We start from the raw sequence: 23667 nt of genomic DNA, 5'->3' as shown, positions 1-23667 counted from the left end.
TCTCACTCTAGTGAGGTTAAACTTGGTCAGTGGTGTCGTAGGCCAAATATACCCCCACTTTCCAAACACGTCCGCGCCCTGATCCTGGAACGTGGCAATCGGCTATGCTCCCCAGCAAAGGGGACTTTGTAGATGTAATTAAGGTAACAGGCCTTCCAATAGAAGGAGGGGGATTGCCCAGGTGGGTTCAGTTGCGTCACATGAGCCTTAAAGGCAGGAACTCTTCCCAGCAGAAGTCAGAAGAAGCAAGAGGAAGATGCAGAAGGAGGTAGGAGGGAAGCGGCAGAGACAGCCGGCAGGAGAGGCGTGTGTGCCCTCGCTGGCCGTGGCACATGGGGTCCTGAGCAAGGCCTCTGGAGCCAAGAGCAGCACCAGATCCAAAGCTTATTTGGCCAACAGCTTGAAGGAACCAGGAAACCAAGTCTTCCCAGAGCCTTCCGATTAGAGCCCAGGCTGGCTGACACCTCGCCTCTGGCCTTCTAAGATCTGCAGCCGCGGGACCAGCCGAGCCCACTTTTCCCTGCAGAACGGTGAGGTACACAATGTGTGTTGTTTTAAGCTGCTAGACGGTGTTTGTTAGGACAGCAATAGAAAACTAATACAAGTGGTTGCAGGTGTTGTGAGTGGGACCCAGAACCTTCTCGGGGACTCTCGCCCAGCGGCCTCAGCAGCTGTTGACGATTGTTGTTCTGATCTGTTGTCATTCGTGGTTACAAAACGCTGATTTTTCTAGCATTCCTTCTGCATTCATTAGCTGGAATTCTTCTCTAAGGAAGAACTTCATCAATAATTTCGTTTCGCTGAAGAAATTTGGTATATGAAAAGCAGGATAAATGCCAGAGTCTTCTCTCGTCATTAGGTTTCAGAATAAGAAGAGGGCGGTTTTGCTACAATTGAAGGTGACCCATTAGGCTTTTCTTGGTTGTTGTTGTTGGTATTACTATGAATTCATGAAGTGTTATTTATCTGTGTGTTTTGACCACATTGCTGTCATTAATTTCTTTTTGGTGCTTGAACAGTCCCATTTGTGGCCCTTGGAAAGCCTTTCAAGTTCAATCCTCCTGTCTTTTTGTTAAGGCCTCATTATTTATGATGGCATTCTTTCTGGCATTACAAATTACCTGGTGTTCATCTCGTATATTTTATGCCCCAGGCATTGCATTGTACATTTCCCCAAGAATCCTTTGTGTTTTGGGGGTGGAACTTTTAAGGACCGCAATCTGGGTGCTTGGGGTGTTCTTGTCATTGCTCTAAGGCCAACTCAGTAGACAGAGCTAGGATGTAGTATTTGTTTCTTAGAAATAAAAAAAAAAATCACGAGTTTATATTAAATTTCTAATTCAAAGATTGCAGTACATGATTCATGCGTTGATTTTTGTACTTGAATCTCTGTTAAACATCTTGTTTTCTAATGGTACTAATGTAATTTATTGTTTTCTCTATTATCTAACAATGCAAATATTACTGACTTTGGTTTAAGATTGCTGAATTTGCTTTAAGATTGCTGAATTTGCTTTAAGAGGTCTTTGCTGTTTGTAGTAGTTGTTGTTCTTAGAATTTATTCCTTTAGGGAAGTACAGTAAACATATTGTATTTCGAAGTGTCAAAGTATTCTTCACTAAGGGGTTATATCACTGATTTCTTATAGTTAAATGCATTTATTTTTATTGTTGTTTTCTTTTTACTTTTGGAGGGTTTTTTGTTGTTTTAAAATTTTGTTTTTAAATGTGTAAATATTTGTATAATTTCAGAGTAAAAAGTATAAATAAAACAAGGGGCATTCTGAGAGTTCTACCTTCCTATTTACTTTCCTGATCTTCACTGCCTTTCCTCCATAGGTAACCTTTTTATTACTTCTTAGTTCCAGGTCCTTCTATTTTTTTTTTTTTTTAAGAAAGAGAGAGTATGTGAGGGAGCGAGGGAGGGAGGGAAAGAGAATCTCAAACAGAGTCCCCACAGAGCAGGGAGCCAACTCGGTCTCATGACCCTGAGACCATGACCTGAGCCAAAATCAAGAGTTGGACCCTTAACTGACTGAACCACCCAGGTGTCCCCAGGTTATTCAATTTTTAATTCAGAAAATACAAATGTGTGTGTGTATACATACATATATATATATATACACTCACGTATATATATAAATATATATACATATATTTATAGTTTTCCTTACCTAAATAAAAATTAGCCATTTAGCACACCATTCATCCTCCCTTTTTTAGCTTAAATTGCCCTGGAGATCATCCCATGGCAGTATATAGAGATCCTCTCATCCCTTTTTATAGCTACATGATATTCCGTAATTTATTTATACTAGATTTATTCAACCTGTCCCCTTTTGTTGGATGCTGGGGTAATTTCCAATCTTTTGTTATTACGAATATATTATAAATGCAGTGGGTCCTGTGCCTTCCTCTTACTTGCTTGTGTACATTTAGGATATGAGGCTGCTGGGTCAAAGGTAAATGTACAAGTAATTTTGGTAGATTTTTCCAAATTCTTCTCTGTGAAGGTTGTACATCTTGCAATTCCATGAGCAATTTTTGAGAGCACACCAGCTCTTGATGAGGACTGACTTGTTTTCTGTTTTGTTTTGCTTTGCCATTTCCTGGCTGTGTAATTCTTGCCAAACCAGGGATACCCTTTGGGCGCTGATTCTCTACATGTAAATTATGAGTTCCTTTCTCAGACAGGAGGGGGGTAAAATGTAAGACGTTCAAAAGGTAAAGACTTGATGCAGAGAATATGTTCAGTAGATGTGAGCTTGCTTTCTTCCCTTCTTTCTTGGACAAATCATTTCAGTTGTTCACTGAATAAATGTGTGTTGGGAACCGTGCGGTAGGCCCAGTAGCAGGAAGTAAAGATCAGCAGTAACTAGACCAATACACCCTTTTCCTCATGAGACAGAATTTTGTAAACCGATAAAGACACGTCCCAGGAGTGTTGTGACATAGAAGGGGCTGAGGTTGTCGAGAACCCTTTTGTCTTTAATTTTCTCATTAAAACAATATATGCAGACACACACACCCACACACCCCGTTTCGCGTATTCCACAGGTTGTTTGGAAAATGAAGTAAGTTCATGAGTGTTTTCAAAAGTTCCTTAGCAATTGTTTTTATCTTTGAGGAAAGAAACAAAAACAAAGATGCTCTATTAGTTTCTTCGAGCAAGTACCACAGCCTGGGTGGCTTTAAAAGACAGAAAATTCTTGTCTCATGGTTCTGGAGGCCAGAACTCTGAAATCAAGGCATCGGCAAGGCCATGCTCCCTTTGAAACCCATAGGGGAATCCTTCTTCTTGGCTTCTCTTAGCTTCTGGTGCTTTATGGGCAATGCAGGGCCTCCTCTGACATCACTCTGCAATCTCTGCCTACATTGGTAACGTGGCATTTCCTCGTGTGTCTCTGTGTCTTCCTACGGCTGTCTTCTTATACGGATACCAGACCTATTGGATTGGAGGCCTAGTTGCTCTACTCTGATCTCAACTTAAATAATCTGCAATAACCTTATTTCCAAAGAAGTTTACATTGTGAGGTGCTGGAGAGCAGTACTTCAACATATCTTTTGTGGACACAGTGGGAAAGTGGGAAGCACAAGTCAAACCATAACAGATGCTAATATGCAAAAATCGGCCCTTGAAACAAGCCCCAAATGTCTTCTGGAGAAGGAATAGGGATGGAGATGGACGAAGTGTAGGGGGGTTCTGACTGTTGCTCTTCCAAGGTCCGAGTGAGCAGCTTCCCAAGCAGGGAGCCTGCTTCTCCCTGTCTTCCACCCCCCGTGCTTGTGTGCATGCTCTTTCTCTCTCTGACAAATAAATAAAATCTTAAAAAAAAAAAAATTTGTTTTTCCTAAGATGAAAAAAATGCTCATAGTTTTTTATGATTATAACAATAATGCAGAACAGAAAAGTAAAAGAGAAGTCCTCCAGATACTGGGGCAAGAAGTTATTAGTGTTATCGCTTGGGCGAGCACACTCCTGTACCTGTTGTGTTCCGGTGTGTGTCTCTGTGTATGTGTATGCACGTGCGTGTGTATTTTGTGTCAATTGCGAATACGTCTGGCTGTTAGTAAAAGAAAACCAAGCTAGGGTAGAGTTTAGTAAGTCAGTGTTCACTTTTCTCACATTTCAGGGACTCTGGGTAGGCTGTTGTTGGTTCAAGGATCCAGTGGTGCCAGGACTAAGACTCAGCAATTCTCTTGTCCTTTCCATTATGGTTCTGCAATGGCACTGGAGCTCTAGCCATATTAATGGTGAAAAAAGATAGAGAGGTGTTGTCCCTTCTCTTTGTTATAAAAGCAAAAGCTATTCATGCAACGATCCTGTGTCTCTCCCCCACAACTAGCCGTTAGATTCACAGTCTCATTTTTGGTATAGAGTCACCTGATTTTAGTCGTGTGTGAAATGGTGAATATGGGGATCAGGATAGCTTAGATCAGGGATTGGCAAACTATGGTTCCTAGGCTGATCTGCCCATTGCCTGTTTTTGTAAGCAAAGTTTTGTTGAACAGAACTACAACCATGCACTAACCTATTTTCTATGGCTGCATTCACACTATAGCAGCAGAGCTGAGTAGTTGTGATGGCAACCCTACGATCTGCAAATCCTAATATATTTATCATCGGGTCCTTCAGAAAAAAAGTTTACCAATCCCTGGTTTAGATCGAATAATGATTCATAGACTAAGGCTGGAATCATTGGGCTTTTTTTGTTTTGTTTTTCTGTTTTTTTTTTTTTTTAAAGATTTTATCTATTTATTTGACAGAGAGAGACAGAGAGAGAGGGAACACAAGCAAGGGGAGTGTGAGAGGGAAAAGCAGGCTTCCCATGGAGCAGGGAGCCCCATGCGGGGCTCAATCCCAACCCTGGGATCATGACCCGAGCCGAAGGCAGAAGCCCAATGGCTGAGCCACGCAGGCACCCCATGGAATCATTATTGTTGCAAACAAAAATGGGTTTTGTTGGCAAGAGAGAAAGCGGGAATGGATGTTGGATAGGAAATTAAAAATGACTGTCACAATGTTGGTGATGGAGGTTGGAGGTGATGCAGGGATAAAGACGACAGGTTGAGAGGCACCTGGGTGGCTCAGTTGGTTAAGTGTCTGCCTTTGGCTCAAGTCATGATCCCAGCATCCTGGGATGGAGCCCTGTGTCAGGCTGAGCAGGGAGCCTGCTCCTCCCTCTCCCTCTCCCTCTGCTGTTCTCCTGCTTGTGCTCTCTCTCTCTCTGTCAAATAAATAAATAAAATCTTTAAAAAAAAAAGACGACAAGGTTGAAAGTGAACTAAACTTTGCAGAAGCATGGTATCTCTCTTAATCATCACCTACTTCTTTTTTTTTCTTTCATTTTTTTAAATTCAATTAGCCAACACATAGTGTATTGTTAGTTTCAGACGTAGGGTTCAGCAGTTCATCAGTTGCTTATAGCACCTAGTGCTCGTTACATCAAATGCCCTCCTTAATATCCATCACCCAGTTACCCTATCCTCCCTGCCCCCTCCAGCAGCCCTCAGTTTGTTTTCTTTGGTTTAAAGTCTCTCATGGTTTGTCTCCCTCTCTGATTTCTTCCCATTCAATTTTCTGTCCCTTCCCTTATGATCCTCTGTGCTGTTTCTTACATTCCACATATGAGTGAAACCATATGATAATTGTCTTTCTCTGATTGACTTATTTTGCTCAGCATAATACCCTCCAGTTCTATCCACATCGATGTAAATGACAAGTATTCATCTTTTCTGATGGCTAAGTAATATTCTATTGTATATATGAACTACATCTTCTTTATCGATTCATCTGTCAATAGACATCACAGCTCTTCCCACTGTTTGGCTATTGTGGACATTGCTGCTATAAACATTGGGGTGCATGTGCCCCTTCGGATCACTACATCTGTATCTTTGGGGTAAATACCCAGTAATGCAATTGCTGGATCATAGGATAGCTCTATTTTTAATGTCTTGAGAATTCTCCATACTGCTTTCCAGAGTGGCTGTACCAGCTTGCATTCCCACAGCAGTATAAGAGGGTTCTCCATTCTCCACATCCTCTCCAACATTTGTGGTCACCTACTTCTTCAACATTCTCTTCCATTCATGGCTCTTATTCCTGTATTTCTCCCTAACCTAGCCCTTGGGTAAAAAGCACCTCTTCCATCATCCTTAAATATTTTACTTCTGAAATGGCTCTAATTTTACTCATGTGTACCTTACAGTAAGTTTAAGGCAGTATATACTTTTCCATGGAACATATATATTTAAATATTCATCTTAGGGCACCTGGGTGGCTCAGTCAGTTGAGCATCTGCTTCAGCTTAGGTCATGATCCCAGGGTCCTGGGATTGAGTACCGCTTCGGGGTCCCTGTTCCGTGGGGAGCCTGCTTCTCCCTCTGTCTCTGTCTCTCTCTTCCTCTCATGAATAAATAAATAAAATCTTAAAAAAAATAAACCTTCATCTTAGATGGGAATAGGCTCCAAAGAACATGTAGAAGTCTTTTTTCTTTTGTTCTTCCTTCCCTCCCTTCCTCCCCTCCACAGATAGTTATTAAGCATCTCTACATTCCAGGCTTTGTTCGAAGTATAAGAATACAAGGGAGAGGACAGATGATGTCCCTGCCATCAGAACTTACACTGTAGTGGGAAAACCAGCTTGCAAACCAATAAAAAAATACACAATAAGGTATCATATAGTGATGAGTGCTTTGAAGAAGACTTAGGTGGAGTGAAGGCCTGGAGAGTGGCAAGGGGCCTATTTTAGAAAGGGTGGTCGGGGAAGCTTTTCCTATGAGTAGACTGTCTGGCCTGAAGGAAGTGAGGCAGGGAACCCTACATATACCTGCGGAAATGATTTCAGGCAGAGGGAAGTGCAAGTACAAAGGCCCTGTGGTTGAGCCTTGGGTGGAAGCATCAAAGACAAGGATATAAAGGATGCACGTGCTTGGTGAAAAACGAGCAAGGATAAGACTGATACCAGATGAGCTGGAGGTAACAGCCAGGTGTTGGATGGTGCAGGGACTTGTGAGCCATAGAGGACTTGGGTTTTTTTTTTTTTTTCCTAAGGATGGTGGCAAGCCATTGGAAGATTTCATCAAGAGCAAAAAGTGCTCTGATGGCCAATGCTTAAAATGGTCCTCCTGGATTACTCTGGGACAGAAAGCAAATTTCCATTCATAAACTATAGAAATAGATAATTTGCTGAGTTGTGAAGGTGCTTTGTAAACAGTGAATTTCTATTCATTTAATAAGTAAATATCGAACAACTGTTATACTGTGGCTACCTTTTTAGGCTTTGGGGATGCAGTGATCAATGTGACATAAGCCCTATCCTTATAGAATTTATAATCTAATAACTGAGCTTTAGAAGTAAACAAGCAATTGTAAATAGTGTAGTAAGTTCTACAAAAAGGGTGAACCTGGGTCAGTGGGGGCGGGGGGGGGGATGCTAAAGCCCGTCAGGGAAGCCATACAGCTCAGCCTTAGGTGGATGGGGAAGAGGAAGGTGTGTTCACTAAGGGGTGGGCTGTAGGGTAGAATGGAGCCAAGTCTGCCAGATAAAATACAGGATGCCCAGTTAAATTTAAATCTTATATAAACAAGATCTAACTCAGATCTAACTGGGTATCCGATGTTTTTTACATCCTAAATCTAGCAAACGTGGAGGATGCTCTGTAGGGGAATTGCAAGTTTGGGTAAGCATGGAGTCCAGAGTTGGACACGAGAGTGTTGAGAGAGAGGTAGTTTAGACCACGTAGGTTGGGCCAAGATTGCTTTGTACTGTCAGGATCAAGTCCAAGAGACAGTGGGTGAAGAGTTTGAAATACAGAAGTGACATGCTCAGGTTTCCAATTTCAGAAAAAGCACAATGCTCTGGCTCTAACATACAGTTGATGAAATGGGGGTTGGGTAAAGAAAACCATAACTTGAAGAGAGGAGATATAAATGGGTCCTTTTTAGACACAAGTTTTTCAATTTAGTTTTTAGTTTCTTTCATATTCTTTTGAGGAAGGGTTTATTTTATGTTCTTTCTCATTAGTCCATGCTAATTTTAATCCTAAAGAAGCAGAAAAGAACTTTGGAAAGGAGACTCCTTAACAAGAAACAAAAAACAAGATTTCACAAAGAGAGAGCTCCCTCTTTAAGAAGATCTCCGCACATTTTCACAGGAATTGTTGCCTTTGCCCTGAGATCACTCCCTGCTTTCCGGTTGAGAGGGTGAAGTTATCATGTGTCAAAAGCTTCATCTCTTGCTGTTGCTCATTCTACCCTCAGGCAGGGATCCCAAGGGCTTCTCTGACAAGCAGGATGCTGAGGCGTTCTTGGTTCTTAGAGGCCAAGAGGACAACCTTATGAGAAAAATGCCATGTGTTCTCCAGTTGGTGGGAGAGAGACAGGCTCTGCTCTTTGGCAACAGCCAAACCCATGCTTCAGCCCATCTTTGAAACTGATTCATGAGGGCCAGATGAAATTTCTTTGGGGATGAAAGTGCAAAACGGAATTTCTCATCAAATGCAATGCCAGAGGACACAATAATTCTGAAGAATGATTCCCTTCTAGTAATTTTTCATTCAGATTATCTTCCTGTCAGAATTTGCTGGCCTATAAAACTCATTTTTCTTAATCCAAATCTTGTTCTTTCTTCCTCTCCCCTTCCTCCTCTTTTCAGTCATCCACCTTAACCTTCCAGTTCTTTTATTTTGTTTTTTACATCCATTTGCTCTTTCACTCATTAAATATCACAGAGTATCTATGATAAAGCCTATTTCTGTCCTAGTTGCTGGAGAATAAAAGATATTTATAGTAGTTGGGGGAAGCAAAAGCAAAAAATGAGGAATAATTATTGTAAAATTATAAATTGTAAAGAATAATTATTGTAAAAATAATAATGATAATAGTAACAATGCTTAAGTAAGCTAGTAAATGCTTAAGAGACTCTTCTCAGAACTTTGTATATATTCACTCATTTAATACTCACAAAAGTTCTGTGAGAAAACTATAATTTGCAATGCCATTTTATGAGAAAACTGGATGTGGAGAGTTTCACAGATGTGTTTGTGGCCTCAAGGTCAGTAGAAGAGCTGGGCAGACACCAGCGCTCTGGCTCTAGAGTTTGTGTTTTTGGGTTTTTTTTTTTAAGATGTATTTATTTATTTTCGAGAGAGAGAGAAAGAGAGCATGCATGAGTGAGAGGGTCAGAGGGAGAGGGAGAGAAAATCTCAAGCAGACTCTGCACTGAGCACAGAGCCCAGTGTGGGGCTTGATCTCACAGCCCTGAGATCATGACCTGAGTGGAAACTAAGAATCAGAGGCTTAACTGACTGTGCCACCCAGGCGTCCCTGTGTTCTTAGTAGTATGCTTTGTAAGTATGTATTGTCATATATATATATATATATGTGTGTGTGTGTGTGTGTGTGTGTGTGTGTGTATTTTCTACAATTCATTTTATAATTCTGATAGTTCATTATTAGTGTATAGAAACAGAACAGATTTCTGTATGTTGGTTTTGTAACCTGAAATTTTATTGACTTCATTTCTCCTAATAGTTTTTTGGTGGAGGTTCATTATTTAAAGACCATTTTCTATAGGTACGCATGCTGTTGTGTAAATACAAGGATAGAGGTAGCTTATTGCTTGGCAATAAACCATCCACCACAGGTCAGTTGTGCCAGATGTGGACATGGTACAGACATTTGGCAGTCTTCTGGAATAGGAATTTAAAACCATGGAATGAATGGTATCAACCAGAGGGGATATGTGATACGAAGAGCAGGGCGAGAGTAAAACTCCAAAGCCTCAATATTTTGAGGGTGGATAGAAGGAGAACTGCAAATCAGGAAGAGAAGGGAGGGTGTGGGGCAGGGGAAGAACAGGGAGAGAAGACCCTGGAAGATGAGAAATGGAGTTTCAAGGGTGGAATCATCTATGTTGTCAAATGCAGCAGAGAGTTCCACTTCCTTTCCTTACCTTCATGTACAAACACTTGACAAAGTGGAACAAAAATGCTTCCCAGCAACTGGCCTGAGGTGACTCCTACTCTCCTCTGGCCTGGGTTGGGTTCTTCTCTTCTCTTTCCTTAACTTGGTTGGGTACTTCTCTTTCTCAGAAATGCTTTCATATGACCAGAGGCCATCTGACCTTCAGCAGACTTCCACCTACTCCATTCTGTCTGGATAAGACCCCTGGCTAAAAAAAGGCAAACCAAGGCCTTTGATTTTGCTTGTGTTCAGAGTTGGCTTTTGATGGAGGAAATGAGATTAAGTGATTCACCCCCAGAGCAGGAGAGGTCGGACTGAGCTCATGCTAAGGAGAAAAAGAGGGAGAGAAGACGGAAGTCTGAGGAGGAATTACACTGCTTAAAGGAGAAATAGTGAGTAAAGGAAATTAAGTGAAGAATTAATGTTTGCTTACGGAAATGCTGGAATGTGACCATTCCAATCTAGAAACCCTTTGAGGTTACCAGCATACTTCTCTAAAAATTCTCAGAGGCTGATTTGATTGTCCATCTTTCTTCCAATTCCACCAAATATCCTTCAGGTGTAGTTCTGACTCAACGACCTTCAAGGAGGAGTGGGTCACCATGTTCTCCTCCTGACAACTGCAGATGCGGATGAGGATGTGATGAATTTACTTTAGGAATAAGGACAGAGAGCACAAAGTAGACCAAACTCCCACCGATGATCTCAGAAAGAGGTCCAAGTCTCTTGATGAGACAATAGCTTTCAAATCTTTGTGAAATTCAGAAAACATTGTACCTTTCTACATATTTGTTGTTTTGTTTTTCCTTTGTATATTCCTCATAGTGATTAGCAATAAAAATAATCATAAAGACACATGTCCTTGCTTTGAGAAGGAAATTGGGGTGACAGCAAAGTAAAGGGATTATATCCAACTCTACAGCCAATTTTGAGGGAAAAGAAACCCAACAGATGCTGGTGGTAGCAATGTTAAATCGGAGGCAAGGAACCATGAGACCCAGGGCAAGGAGGAAAAGGCAAAAAAGGAGAGCTGAGAGAAAAAGACGAAGTATCAATCTTACTATAATTTTATGTTATTGAGGGGTTGCGATATTCCAGGCACTATTCTGAGTGTTTCACCAATTTTAACACCTTTAATCCACTGATAATAGTAGGTGCTATTTGTCCCTCTTACTAATGTTACCTAACAAACCTTCCCCAATTTTAGTGGTGTAAACTAACAACCGTTTTATTATGCTCATAGGTTGTGGGAGTCAAGAACTCAGACACGTCACAGTGCGCATGACTTTTCTCCACCTGCAATGTCTGGAGCATCAGCTAAGACTCAAATATCTGGGGGCTGAAAGGGCTGAAACTGGAGATCTGTTTTTAAGATGGTCTCTTCATTCATATATTTGGCTTCTTGACAGGGATGGATGGTTGGCTTGAAGGTTTGGCACAGCTAAGGCTGTCATCCAGAGTGTTTCTACAAAGCCTCTCCCACATGATGCCTTCTCATATGGCACTCAGTGATCAGGGAAGGAGGTAGAAACTATATAGCCTTTTATGAAATGGTCTGGAAAAACATATGGTGTCCCTTCCATGGGACTCTAGTGATGGAAGCAGACCTCAGCCTTCCCAGCCTCCAAGGGAGGGAACATAGACTCCACCTGTTGATAGAAACAGTGTCAAATGATTTGTTACCAGCTAAAAAAGAGGTAGAAAGGACCCTACAATGTTCTTCTGATGACCCACACTGTCCCTCAAATTGACAGTGTCCTACACCAAATATTAAGTCAGATAACCAGTCCCAGTGGGAAAGTCAACCGTTGGGAGATTTGAGATACTTATTTAAGAAAAAAGAAAAATGAGTGTGCAGTATTATTTACACTTTGCCTTCTACCTGCCTTCTCTGTAGGATGGAGAGATAATTTCCTAGTTCACATTGCTCAGACCTTGGCCTCATCCACACAGGCCGTTGAGTGTTGGGTTTGCCTTCCAAGAGCAAAGTCTATGCTAGATCACCGTGACCCAGTCATACATCCAGTAAAGAATTTTTCCCAAGTCCCTAATGGATGCTGCTACTGAGGTTTCCCCAATCCCAAGTGGTGAGGTGTAGGGTCAGAATAATCCATTATCCTCATAAAGGGATTCGGAATTGCATGGCCTTAGATTATATATTGGCCCAGCAAGGGGCTGTCTGTGCCATTGCAAATACATCCTACTGTGCATATATAAATATTTCTTGCCAATTTGAGACTAGTGTGGAAAAAAATTAGACCACAGGGTACCCGGTTGCAACAATCTCTATGTCATCAAACTTCTATTTTGGAGGGAATGCACACAGGTCTCAGGGACAGGTTCTCAGCTCTTCTCATGGATCCCAGATGGACTTAAACCCATCTTCTTGGGCATTTTGTTGTTTTCTTCCAGCCCTTTTGTTACTGGTCCCGGTAGTGTATGTACTGCTAAAGGTCATCTTTTGTTGTGTACATTATGTCTGGAAACACACTCTATCCACCTTAAGAGCCAGAAAGCATCATCTGGGAAAATCAAGAATAAGCCTTCCATAGTAACAATCCCTTGACTTCGCCCCCCACCAGCAGGAAGCAGCCAGAAGAGTACAACACCCTCCTTTTCATAGATGTGCAGGCATGAAAGCGGGGAGACTGAAACCACTTAAAACAGAGTTAAACAAAAATCAAAATGGCTGCACTAATGCATCAGTGAAGTTAGATTTTAAAGTAACTCTTTTCTCTCTTCTGCAAGCCTCCCGTCCTCCCTTCTTAGCGTTTTTACCAGGAGCTTAGTACTACCCTGAAGACAAGACAAGGAAGCCGGCAGCATGTACAGAATCCCTGTCAAAACCAGCTGGATCCTGTATGTCCCTGTAACAGCCCCGTCCCTTCCTGGGGGAGGGTGGTGGCGGGAGGGGGGGGGGGAGGGGAGGGCTTTTGCAGTTTTCAAAGGCCAGAGCCTTCTGAGCCTTCTTGCCCAGCAAAGCAATAAAGCTCTTGCTCCTCTTTATCCCAAACTCCGTCTTCACGTTATACTTTGGCTCTGAAGCATGGGGTCGGCTTTTGATCAGTTTGGGGGAGCCCAGCTTGACTGGATCTAAAACCGGGCTGGGATGATAGACTTCTTGCCCATCGAGAAGCATTCCTCATCCGAAAGAAGCGCAGATGGGGACGGGTTTTAGGGTGTTTACCACTCTCAAATTGGAGATGCTTTAGTCCTGAAAGGTTTTGAACCAACTGCAAATTATATAAAACCATGGGACTTCACAAACATTTTAATGACTATTCTTCCAGTAATGAAATTACTTTGGGTAATGCATTTCTTGGATAGGTTTTATGTAACAAGGGGGAAATAAAACTGTGCCAGTTAAAAAACAAACCAAAATGAACTTGATGAACTACTAAATATTTAAAAGGTCTAAACAATGATGACACTTATTTTGTGTGTTGTCTTAACATTTTGTTGGGTATCTTCTTCAGTACAGCTGTTAGCATAACTGTGAAAATCTATGCAAATAAGCACTTTATTAAGGCAGTTCACCCTAGGGTGGATTTACTTCATTTTTCTACTCAGAAGTTTGTTTTGGGGTGTTTGGGTGTGTTCAGATGCCTTGTCTGGGTTTTCTTCATCGATAGCTTCAGAAACGTGATTGGTACCAAGTATCTATCCTACTTACAAGGTCAGTTTGGGACCTAACCTTCTTTGGTGGTTTTCCGTGAGTGGCTTGCAATTCCTGGGTCAGATAATAATAAAAACAACCATAGTGATGATTATTGAGTGTTTATGTTCCACCAGGTGCTGGGCTGAGCATTCCTTATTTAGGTCTTCCAAAATTTTTATGAGGTAGGTACTGTGACTTTCATCCCCATTTCGCTGATGAGGATCCCGAGGGTCAGAGGCATGACGTGAAGTGCTTAAGGCCACACAACTGCCAGGAGTCAGAGAGCCAGGAGTTGACCCTGCCTCAGTCAGAATCTAGAGCCCAAACTCCTAACTAGTATCTCAGGTAGCCTTCTAGTCCTGCACTCTGTGTCACACAGATCTGGGAGTAACGTTCTGCTGCTCTTCTGAAGTGTGTGGTTTGTGGCCTTTCTTGTAGATTTACTGCATCGGCTGCTTGCTGTCTATGAAGCCAAGGATCACAGACTGAATGTTTGTGTCCCTCTGCCCCACAAATTCATATGTTGAAGGCCTAACCCTCAATGTGATGCATTTGGAGGTGCGGCCTTTGGGAGTTAGTTAGCTTCCGAAGAGGTTATGAGGATGGGGCCCCCATGATGGGATGAGTGTCCTTAGAAGAAGAGGAGGAGAGAAACAGAATCCTGTTCTCTCTGCCATGTGAGCACACAGGGAGAAGGGGGCCTTCCCCCAACAAGCCAGGAAGGGGGCCCTCACTCTGCAGACATCTTGATCTTAGACTTCCTAGCCTCCAGAACTACGAACAACAAATGTCTATTGTGTCAGTCTCCTGGTCTGTGGTATTTTGTGACAGCAGCCTGAGCTAAGACACCAAGGTTTGAGCTCTCTCATGCATAATGTTTCCAGTGAGAATGTCTACGCTCAGTACACCTGGCCCCACACCCGCCTCCTCTCCAACACAGCAGACCCCCTCTTTAGCAGCACCGTACCCCACACCAGCCCCCTAGAGCTCCTTGTAGGGTCCTCAAGGTCCTCACTGCCTCATGCTTCTTTGACTTTCCCTGGGCCCTTTCCCCTCCCATCTGCGTGCCTGGCAAGCTTCTACTAATCAGTCATCCTAATCAGTCACCTACTAATCAGTCATCCTAAGTTTTCATCCTCCGGGGAGCTGTCCCTGATTGACTTCCGGGTGGCCCCTCCTGCTCCCTCCACTGGGCTGACACTTCAGTCTACATCTTCAAGATTTCTCTGGTGGTGCTACCTGCTCTATTGCAAGGGCTTCTTATTTTTTATTGTAGCAGGAAAAAAACACGACACAAAATCACCCAACACTACCCAAGTGTGCAGTACAAGATCAATCCCATGCACGTTGTTGTGCAACAGACACACAGACCCTCCCGTCCTGTATAAGTGAAACTCTCCACCCATTGACCGACAACTCCCCACCTCCCCTTCCCACAGCCCCTGCAGCCACCATTCCCTTTTCTGTTTCTATGAGTTTGCCTGGTTTGGATGCTTCGTGTAAGTGGTATCATGCAATATTTGAGTATTTGTCACTTTGTGGCTGGCTTATTTCACTTAGCATAATGTCCTCAAGGGTCACCCATGTTGTAACATATGACAGGATTGTCTTCTTTTTAATATTAATATTTAATTTATAATATTAATAATTAATTTAATATTTAATATTTCATTGCATGTATATATCACATTTTCTTTATCCACTCACCAGTCCATGGATCTATTTTTTTTAGGTAAACACTTTTGTTAATAATTAACATTCATTTATGGAGATATAATTGACATACAACATTTAGGTATATGTGTAACATGTAAGTTTAAGGAGTATAGTAGGTGGGTTTGATACATTTATATATTGCAATTTGTTACCACTGTAGCATTAGCTAACACCTCTGTCACATAATTATTCTTTTTCTGTGATGAGAACTATTAAGATCCAGTCTCTTCATAGCTTTGAAGTTTATAATGCAGTCTTGTTAACTACAATCACTATTCTTTGAATTTAACCCCAGGACTTACTTATCTACCAGTTGCAAGTTGATACCCTTGCAAATTTCTAACCACTCTCCAATCCCCCAAACCCCAATCTCTGGTACCACCATTCTACTCCCTGATTTTATAAAATTCCCTTTTTTAGATTCCACATTTGAAGTGATATAATACAGTGCTTGTCTTTCTCTGGCTTTTCTCACTTAGCATAATGGCCTCAAGGCCCATCTATGATGTTGCAAATGACAGGATTTTCTTTCTCATGACCGACTAACATTCCATTGTGTGTGTGTGTGTGTGTGTGTGTGTGTATGCCACATCATTATCCATTTATCTCTTGACGGACACATAGGTTGTTTCCATGTCTTGGCTGTTATGAATAATGCTTCAATAAACATGGGAGTACAGTTATCTCTCTGATACATCTAGGGAGCTATTGCGATTCATTTTGAGGCGAGCCATCTGCCTTATTAAATCCATTGGTGGGAATGACCATCTCTTATTCCACTTTGTATTCCAAGTTCCTAGCACAGTGTCCGATACACGAGAGAGACTTGATACATATTTGGAAGAATGAATTTAAATACGGACAACAAACAAATATTCAGAAAAAAGAACATGCTTCCAACAAAAGGAATATATATATGTTAAATGAGCAGAGCAGGGATTTGAAGAAGAGTCTGGAACAAAGACATCAAAAATTAATTCCACATTTTGCTAAGCTTTAAAATCATTCCCCAAACCACGATGATGTAACTACTTTCATAAATACATTAATACACTTTGGGCTAGTGTTTCCTGCTTCAAGGAAATTCCCTTGCCAAATTGAGAATTATCCTTAAGCCCCTGAGCTTATCCCCCATTCCTGACTTTAAAAGGATTGTGCACAATTCCAGACAGAAAAAAAGTGGTCCTCTCAGTTCATCTCCTTCCACCATTATTTTAATGCATGCTGGAACTGGTTCAGCCTTGGAATTTAAGTGTTTCTAGAATCTCTTGTCAGCATTTTTAAAGATCTCTTTGTATATAAGTAAGTCATATTAAAAATCCAAACATAATTTTCTATCCAGAAAAAAATGAACCCTATAAAAACTTACTCCTCCAATAAGATAAAATGTCAGAATTTAGGAATTCAATGTCCAATGCGATCAGAGATTGCGAGAGCCTCATGCTTTAATTTTTGTTAAGTACTGAAGATGGAGCTCTTTCAATCAGTTCTCACATTTTCATCCTCTGACTAGGGTGCAGAAGTTTTGTTAGAAACCGGGCTGGTCCAGAGATCTCACTGGTGTTCAAGGTGTGAAAAGGGAAGGGAAGGGGGCTTTGGTGAGTAGTCATTTACTCTGTGTCACGAGCAACAAGCACCCCTGAGAGGCAGGTATCTTGCTCCCATTCCACAGATTGCAGCAAACCCATAAGAACCAAAGTCAAACCACTCAAAACGACAAGTGCTGGGTAGTGAAATCCAGAACATAGACTTGTAACGGCGATCCTCAAAGTAACTGAACTGGGCTGTCCATCAAGTAGCACAGCTGTGTTTCTTTTCTTTCTAGGGAAGAGTGGAGTTTCTGAACATTGGGCCTAGTAACATAAAGGAAACTCCTGAAGCAAAAGGCTTCACTGACATTTTTTCCAGTTAGTTTCAGTGTGAGACATACATAAGAAATTTTCTTTTGGGGGCGCCTGGGTGGCTCAGTTGTTAAGCATCTGCCTTCTGCTCAGGGCGTGATCCCAGGGTCCTGGGATCACCCCGCATCAGGCTCCCTGCTCAGTGGGAAGCCTGCATATCCCTCTCCCACTCCCCCTGCTTGTGTTCCCTCTCTCGCTGGCTGTCTCTCTCTCTGTCGAATGAATAAATAAAATCTTTAAAAAAAAAGAAATTTTCTTTTGTTCCCTGGTTTATATATTTCTTACAGGGGCTCTGATTAGGGGTCCATGGTCTCCCAAAGGATTCTTGAACAGAATGCTGTGGTACTATGAACTTGGGTGGGGAAAATATTGTACCTTTAATTTCATTGATCTCTGACTAAAATCAAACTGGTCTTTCATTATAAATTTAGGCAACATCCTTCAGTCATATTAGCTGACTTTGTCATCTAATATTAATATGACATTATTATCACATATTAACATTAATATGACCTTGTCATCAATAGAAATCACAGCTATTTTCACGTTACATTACAGCTGTTGAGGTTCTGAAAGACTTTGTCTCTCACTACTTTGCTTTTTTTTTTTTTTTAAGTAGGCTCCACATCCAGCGTGGGGCTTGAACTCACAACCCTGAGATTAAGAGTCACGTGTTCTGCCAACTGAGCCAGCCAGGCAGACCTGTCTCTTACTACTTTGAAACTATGATCATTATCATGCCTATTGTTGTATATTGTTATTTAATGGAATAACAAAGAAGCATATATATTTTGTATCATAAATTTGTTGCTTTAATATTTGGTAAGTGTATTTACAATATAATTAGATTGCTTTACAACCTTATGTATGTCATTTCATGCATTTAAAAATATTCTTCTAAGAAAGGCTCTGTAGCCTTATAAAGGGTCTGTGGTATAAAAAGATAGGTCTCCTACCTCCTCACTGTGTTTCATCCTCCATCTCTCCCTCTGTTATTATTCTTTTTTCTTTCTTTCATCTTCTCTTTTCTCTCCATTTTCCTTCCTCCCTTTCGTTTTTTTCCCTCCTCTACCAGCTTATACTAAATGTGGAGACTCCATCCAGGCTTCTATGCTGAGAAAAAATGAAGTAAGTCTCCTTGACTCCGTTTTTCCTTTTCTGACCCTCTTTACCTTCTCTTCTGAGATACAGGGCACTGTGGCTTATTTACTTGAGTCCGAATCATTGAGAGGGATGGAGAACCCAACTGGTCTATGAGCCACCTTTGTGACTATACCCAGTTCTGTTTTCTGAGATTTTGTTAAATGTACCACATCATGCCTTATATTCAGGAGTACTTACTCGTTAAATAAGAGGGAAGAACCCAGACTTTATCCTGTTTCCCCAATTTAACTAACATGACTACAGCCTCTGTCGGGAGGAGAGCAAGAGCGATGGGGATGGGAATCCCGGCGGTTCATAGGTTGGCCTCCTTGCTAACAGGCTAGGAGAGGAGGATGTGAAAAGAACTTCTTGCCTTTTGTGTGCCTCTTTTCTAGAGACCCAGATTTCACAAATACACATCTTTTTCATTGACCTCCATGCTATCTGTGTTTATATTAAGTTCTTGTGTCACACAGGAAATAAATACGTCTATTTCATTATGATTTCCCTGCTTTCTTTTTCTTTTGGCCCAGAGGGCTCAAATGTTACCCCATTCCAATGACTTCAGAAATAGTTTTTAAAGTGCTTAAGACATGGGGCATGGGCATATAATGCTGTGTCTCCATGGAACTTAATTCAAGCTGAAGAGATTCGGAAACACAATCCTGTGATCATTTCCAATATGGGCCTGTATTGATATTTTTCTTTGTTCTCCTTCTTTTGGCTCTTCAATGGCCTAGTCATCTCTGTTCAAAAAGTGGGGGCTTAGACTACTATTTAAAATCTGTTATTGGGGGTGCCTGTGTGGCTCAGTCGATTAAGCATCTGCCTTCGGCTCGGGTCATGATCTCAGGGTCCTGGGATCGAGCCCTTGCATTGGGCTCTCCAGTCGGCGGCGAGTCTGCTTCTCCCTCTCTGTCTCCCTCTGTGATCTCTCTCACTCTCACTCTCTCTCAAAAAAATAAATACAAATCTTAAAAAAAATAGATTGTTATTTATAGGGCTGGAATTGGGCATGAGGGTGGCAGTGTGATCTGCCCTCAGGAAGCAAATTATGGAGCAAAGGGAGTTATGAAAGACAGCGTCTACAGGCCAAGTTGAGATTCAGACAGAGAGTCGAACTTAAGTGGGAGTGAGGGATGAAAGCGGAGAAGCTGAAACTTAGAGAGATTGAGATAAAGCACCAGGATTCTGGACAGGACAGAGTATCCCTTGGGAGTCTATTGCAATCTTCCAGGCAGAAGATGATGGCGGTTTGGATTATGCTGGGACAGGCGGGATGTGAGCAATCTTGTCAAGAAGATTTGCTGATGGGTTAGATGTAGGGTATGGCAGAAAGAGAGCATTGCGGATGATACTAGGGATTCAGAACTGAGGAAAGACTAGGATTGAATTGCCATGGATTTCAATAGAGAAGCTCCCAAAGAGACAGGTTTTGGGGAAAGGCTAACTCTAAAGCTCCCCCAACAGTGACATAGTTGCCTCGTTCCCCAACCAAATGTGGAGGATTCTCCAGAATTGCTGTGCAGGAAGAATTTAGAGACCATGGTCTCCCATTCTAGGGATGGAGGAGAAGCTTGGAACTACTTTTCTGACCACACTATAGGAAATTGAGAGAATAAAACTGTACACATCACAGAGTAATTGGCTATTGGAGAGTTGGGTTAACTAAGCCATTCTTTGATAGCAGCAGTGCAGAGGGAAATTTGAAGCTCCAATGGTCTTCCTGGAAGTAACCCCCTCACTGACATCCTTAGGGTTTTTCTGAAATTTGTTCTTTCGCCAGAACCGGAGGTATGGAAAAATGTTGCTATCATGTAGGTCAGTGACCTTGTTTGAGGCCTTTGATGAAGAAAGAATCACCAGCATATCCTGCCTTATCAGAGAGGATTTGACCTCCCAGCAGAAGCAATATTAGCTAATTAAAAAAAAAATGAATCTATTACATGTATTTGTGGAAGCATTAGGAAGTGCAACCAGAAGACAAGGGAACCTCAAAATTGCAATTGTGGGAAGCCGCTGCCAACCCTAGAGTTGGAGGGATGAGCCAGGCCACCAGAAGAAGTGGGAACCATGCATGTCTGCTCAAGGGGAACTGGGACCACGGATTTCAAAGCTTTATCATATCCCCATGTGTATTTTAATTTCCCTTACGGTGGCAGATGCTTTAAACAAAGAGACAGAAAGAAAGGGAGGCCTTGGAAGATTATATTCTGTTTCACCAACACTCTTGGGGTAGGAAAATCTCACATGATGGAACTGATAAAGGAAGATTTTAAGAGGAGAGAAACTAGGCAGTCATGTGGAATTATTAATTATGACAAAATAAAAATAAAACAGAGGTGAAACAGTAACCCCCCAGTGGCACTAATTCTTACATTCAGCTTTCCTCTCTGATATTCTAGACCATGGTTAGAAGTTCTCACTAAAATAATCATTTGCTTTTCCATCACCAGTTGTTCTTGGAGTTATGGTAAGCAAACCTCTTTGTCTGTTTCTCTTTCACAATAAAGTCATTGCTTTTGTGTCTAAGAGAACACCTACCCTGGACATGTAAATGACATTAGTTCTTCTGCAAGCATCATAACCTAGGAACATTTGTTGGATAAAATCAATATGGAGTCTGGCATTCAGAGATTGGCACGTTATACTTGGCAGAATAATTTGTTGTGAGCAACTGTTGGATTTTTCTTTGTTTGTTTGTTTGTTTGTTTGTTTTTAAGCAATACTTTCAGGAGACACTAAAGTCAAAACTTGGTAATTCAAAATTCCACTCCTCGATTTGTAATTGTTGTAGACAAGCCAGATTTGATTTGCCGTCTGCAAGTCTGAAGTTTATAAGGCATGTAATTTGATTTTCTTTCTCTAGAGATATTTTATCTATCTGATATGAGTCTTTATCAGCTTAAGCAAAGTGAAAATTTCCATAGAAGTTATTGTGAAGAATCCTGTACTTTTAAAGAGACTGTTAGAAACTATTGCTAATTTTAAAAGGTATTTGTAGCTTGACTGTTGGACTTCAAGTATAAATTCTAGACAGGTTTCTAATTTTTGATTTTACTTTTTTCATTCTCATTTCCTTTTGTGTCCTCTGGCGTGTCAATGATATCTCCCATGTTAAATATTTGAAAATTCATCAAACTGGAAGTCATTTTCGGATATTCAAATTTGTATTTTAGAAATATTTATGTCTTAGAATATCAACTATTTCAATAATTAAAACTCTACAAATTGCTCAGTATTAATAACCTCTCAATGTGGTAAGCACTTCATGCTTTTCATATTTTGCTTTTGCATATATTATCACAAGAGCCCTATGGAAGGGTTCAGGAGCATGGGTGACAACTGTCATTGTGATAGTGTGGCATGAACACAGGTCCATTGATGTAGAGTCTGTCTCTTCAAAGATGTCTTGTGTATAGAGCCCAGCAGAGTGAGCAGCGGAGTAGAGGTTCAGGAAATGTTGGCTTTCTTACCTTTACTGTCCTGTACTTGGCACATTGTCTGACTCTAGGGGGGTAAAAACCACATAAAAATAGGGGAATTACCTTGACTGTAATAATATTCTTTAGTATCTTTCCAAAGTCGATAAAATAATAGCTTTTAAAGCAGCAAATGAGTCCCATTTACCTGTCCTGTTAATTCTGAAGGTTGTCATTTTTGAAGATGGGGTTCAGAAATTTATGCAATAAGTGAATGCCTAAGTAGACATAGAATAAGAAGCCTAAGTGTTTTCAATAGTGATTGAATCTAAAAAGGCAATAATATCTTGTTTCTTTAGAATTCACTCTTCATTGGAATGACTGCTAAATCCTTCTAGTTAGGATTGAAGTCCAGTTCTCCACAGAGGCAGAATAGATGTTCTCTCTGCTCTGGTTTTGGTAAAGGAACCTTTTTTTCCCCTTTACTTTCTTCTCTTTCTCAATCCCTAGACTTCTAGGCATCATCATTCGCAGTAAAATTGTCCTTTCTGGTTGGTACAATCTATAAATAGCGTTGACATCTGATCCTGGGTCAGGTACCATGCGTGAGAATGACAGGGAACAGGGCACATTCCCTGCCCTTGGCAATTAGAAGAATCCTCCATGGAATTCAGTATCTTTGCCATTTATTGCAATAACTGCCTTCCTACCCATCATCTCATGAATTTCTCACCAGTGTCTTTGAGGATGGTACTAAGATCTTAGTAATAGGTTTGTCCTGAGGTTAAATATGCTTAATGTCTCTTGGAGACGAGGTGGCGTCTACGTGAGTGACGTCTACGTGAGTGACGTCTACGTGAGTGGCGTCTACGCATCTATTTTCCAAGGCGGCAGCGGTGGTGGTGGTGGTAGGGTTGCTTCTGTGTGGGAGCCTCAGAAAGCCATCCTCTCCTCTGAGGAAATTTCACCCTCCCCTTGCCTTCACGGCTTCTCCAATCAGCACGCTAGCCAAATAAGCTTCTGCCTCCCTCTCCTTTCCTTGGGCAATCTGATCAAATGTGCGCGGTGTCTTCCGGGGGTTGCTGCCTTTGTCTACCCAGAGGTTGTAAAGGCAGAAAAAGAACTCTGCATTTTATAGGCTCCTTTGCAGCTGCTGTTGTGAACATAATTTATTTCCACCAGTCTGATGCACTCACCTGAGATTTGGAAGGTGAAGTGTGGCCGAGGTCATCTGCCCATAGCTGCTCCGTTCCATCATCAAGCGCAGCCACGATAGTGGTCTTCACACAGCAGTGTTCTGATACAGAGTCACCAGCATCGGAGGGGTGACGAGAGGAGGGTGAAGGGCATGACAAGATCCTAGCATTAGGGTGCTGGCGACCTGTCTCTGGATGGCAGCCATGATATGTTACTAGGACGAAAAGTTCCAGCAGTGGCCGTGATTTCTGCCTTTCAACAACTGGAGGGGCCCAGACTGCTATTAGTGTTCCCATTTTATAGACAAGGAAAACTGGAGTACAGAGAGGTTAAGTGAATTGCCCAACTCACACAACTAGTAAATGGCCAAGGCAGGGTTTAATCACCTGGTCTCAGGTTTGGTGTTTGCCCTTTTAATCTGGCTACTCTGAGTTTTTGAATATATGAGGACTGAACACTAATATCTCAGTCAACGATATGTCCACGGGGCCTTCTAAGAATGGACAAATAATGGGAAACCCTGCTCAAGTAGCGAAGCAATGCCTACAGCTTACAAAGAGTTGGAGGCCGATGGTGCAGAGCTATGTGGAAGTTTTACAGCTCAGGTATTGGGAGAACTGCCACCATGTGTTCTGATTATGCATGTGTTGTTCTCTCTCTC

General features: G+C 41.6%; 1 pseudogene; it reads right to left on the bottom strand.

The window, feature by feature from the left end:
- The window catches only part of LOC113266734 (mitochondrial coenzyme A transporter SLC25A42-like), a 95897-nt pseudogene extending 72595 nt beyond the window's left edge, over positions 1 to 23302 (bottom strand).
- Positions 23303 to 23667: the final 365 nt, after the last annotated feature.

Source organism: Ursus arctos, unplaced genomic scaffold (genome assembly GCF_023065955.2).
Source record: "Ursus arctos isolate Adak ecotype North America unplaced genomic scaffold, UrsArc2.0 scaffold_9, whole genome shotgun sequence".
Classification (NCBI taxonomy): Eukaryota; Metazoa; Chordata; class Mammalia; order Carnivora; family Ursidae; genus Ursus; species Ursus arctos.
The sequence above is the reverse complement of the archived record's forward strand: the minus strand, read 5'-3'. Positions and strand labels throughout refer to the sequence as shown.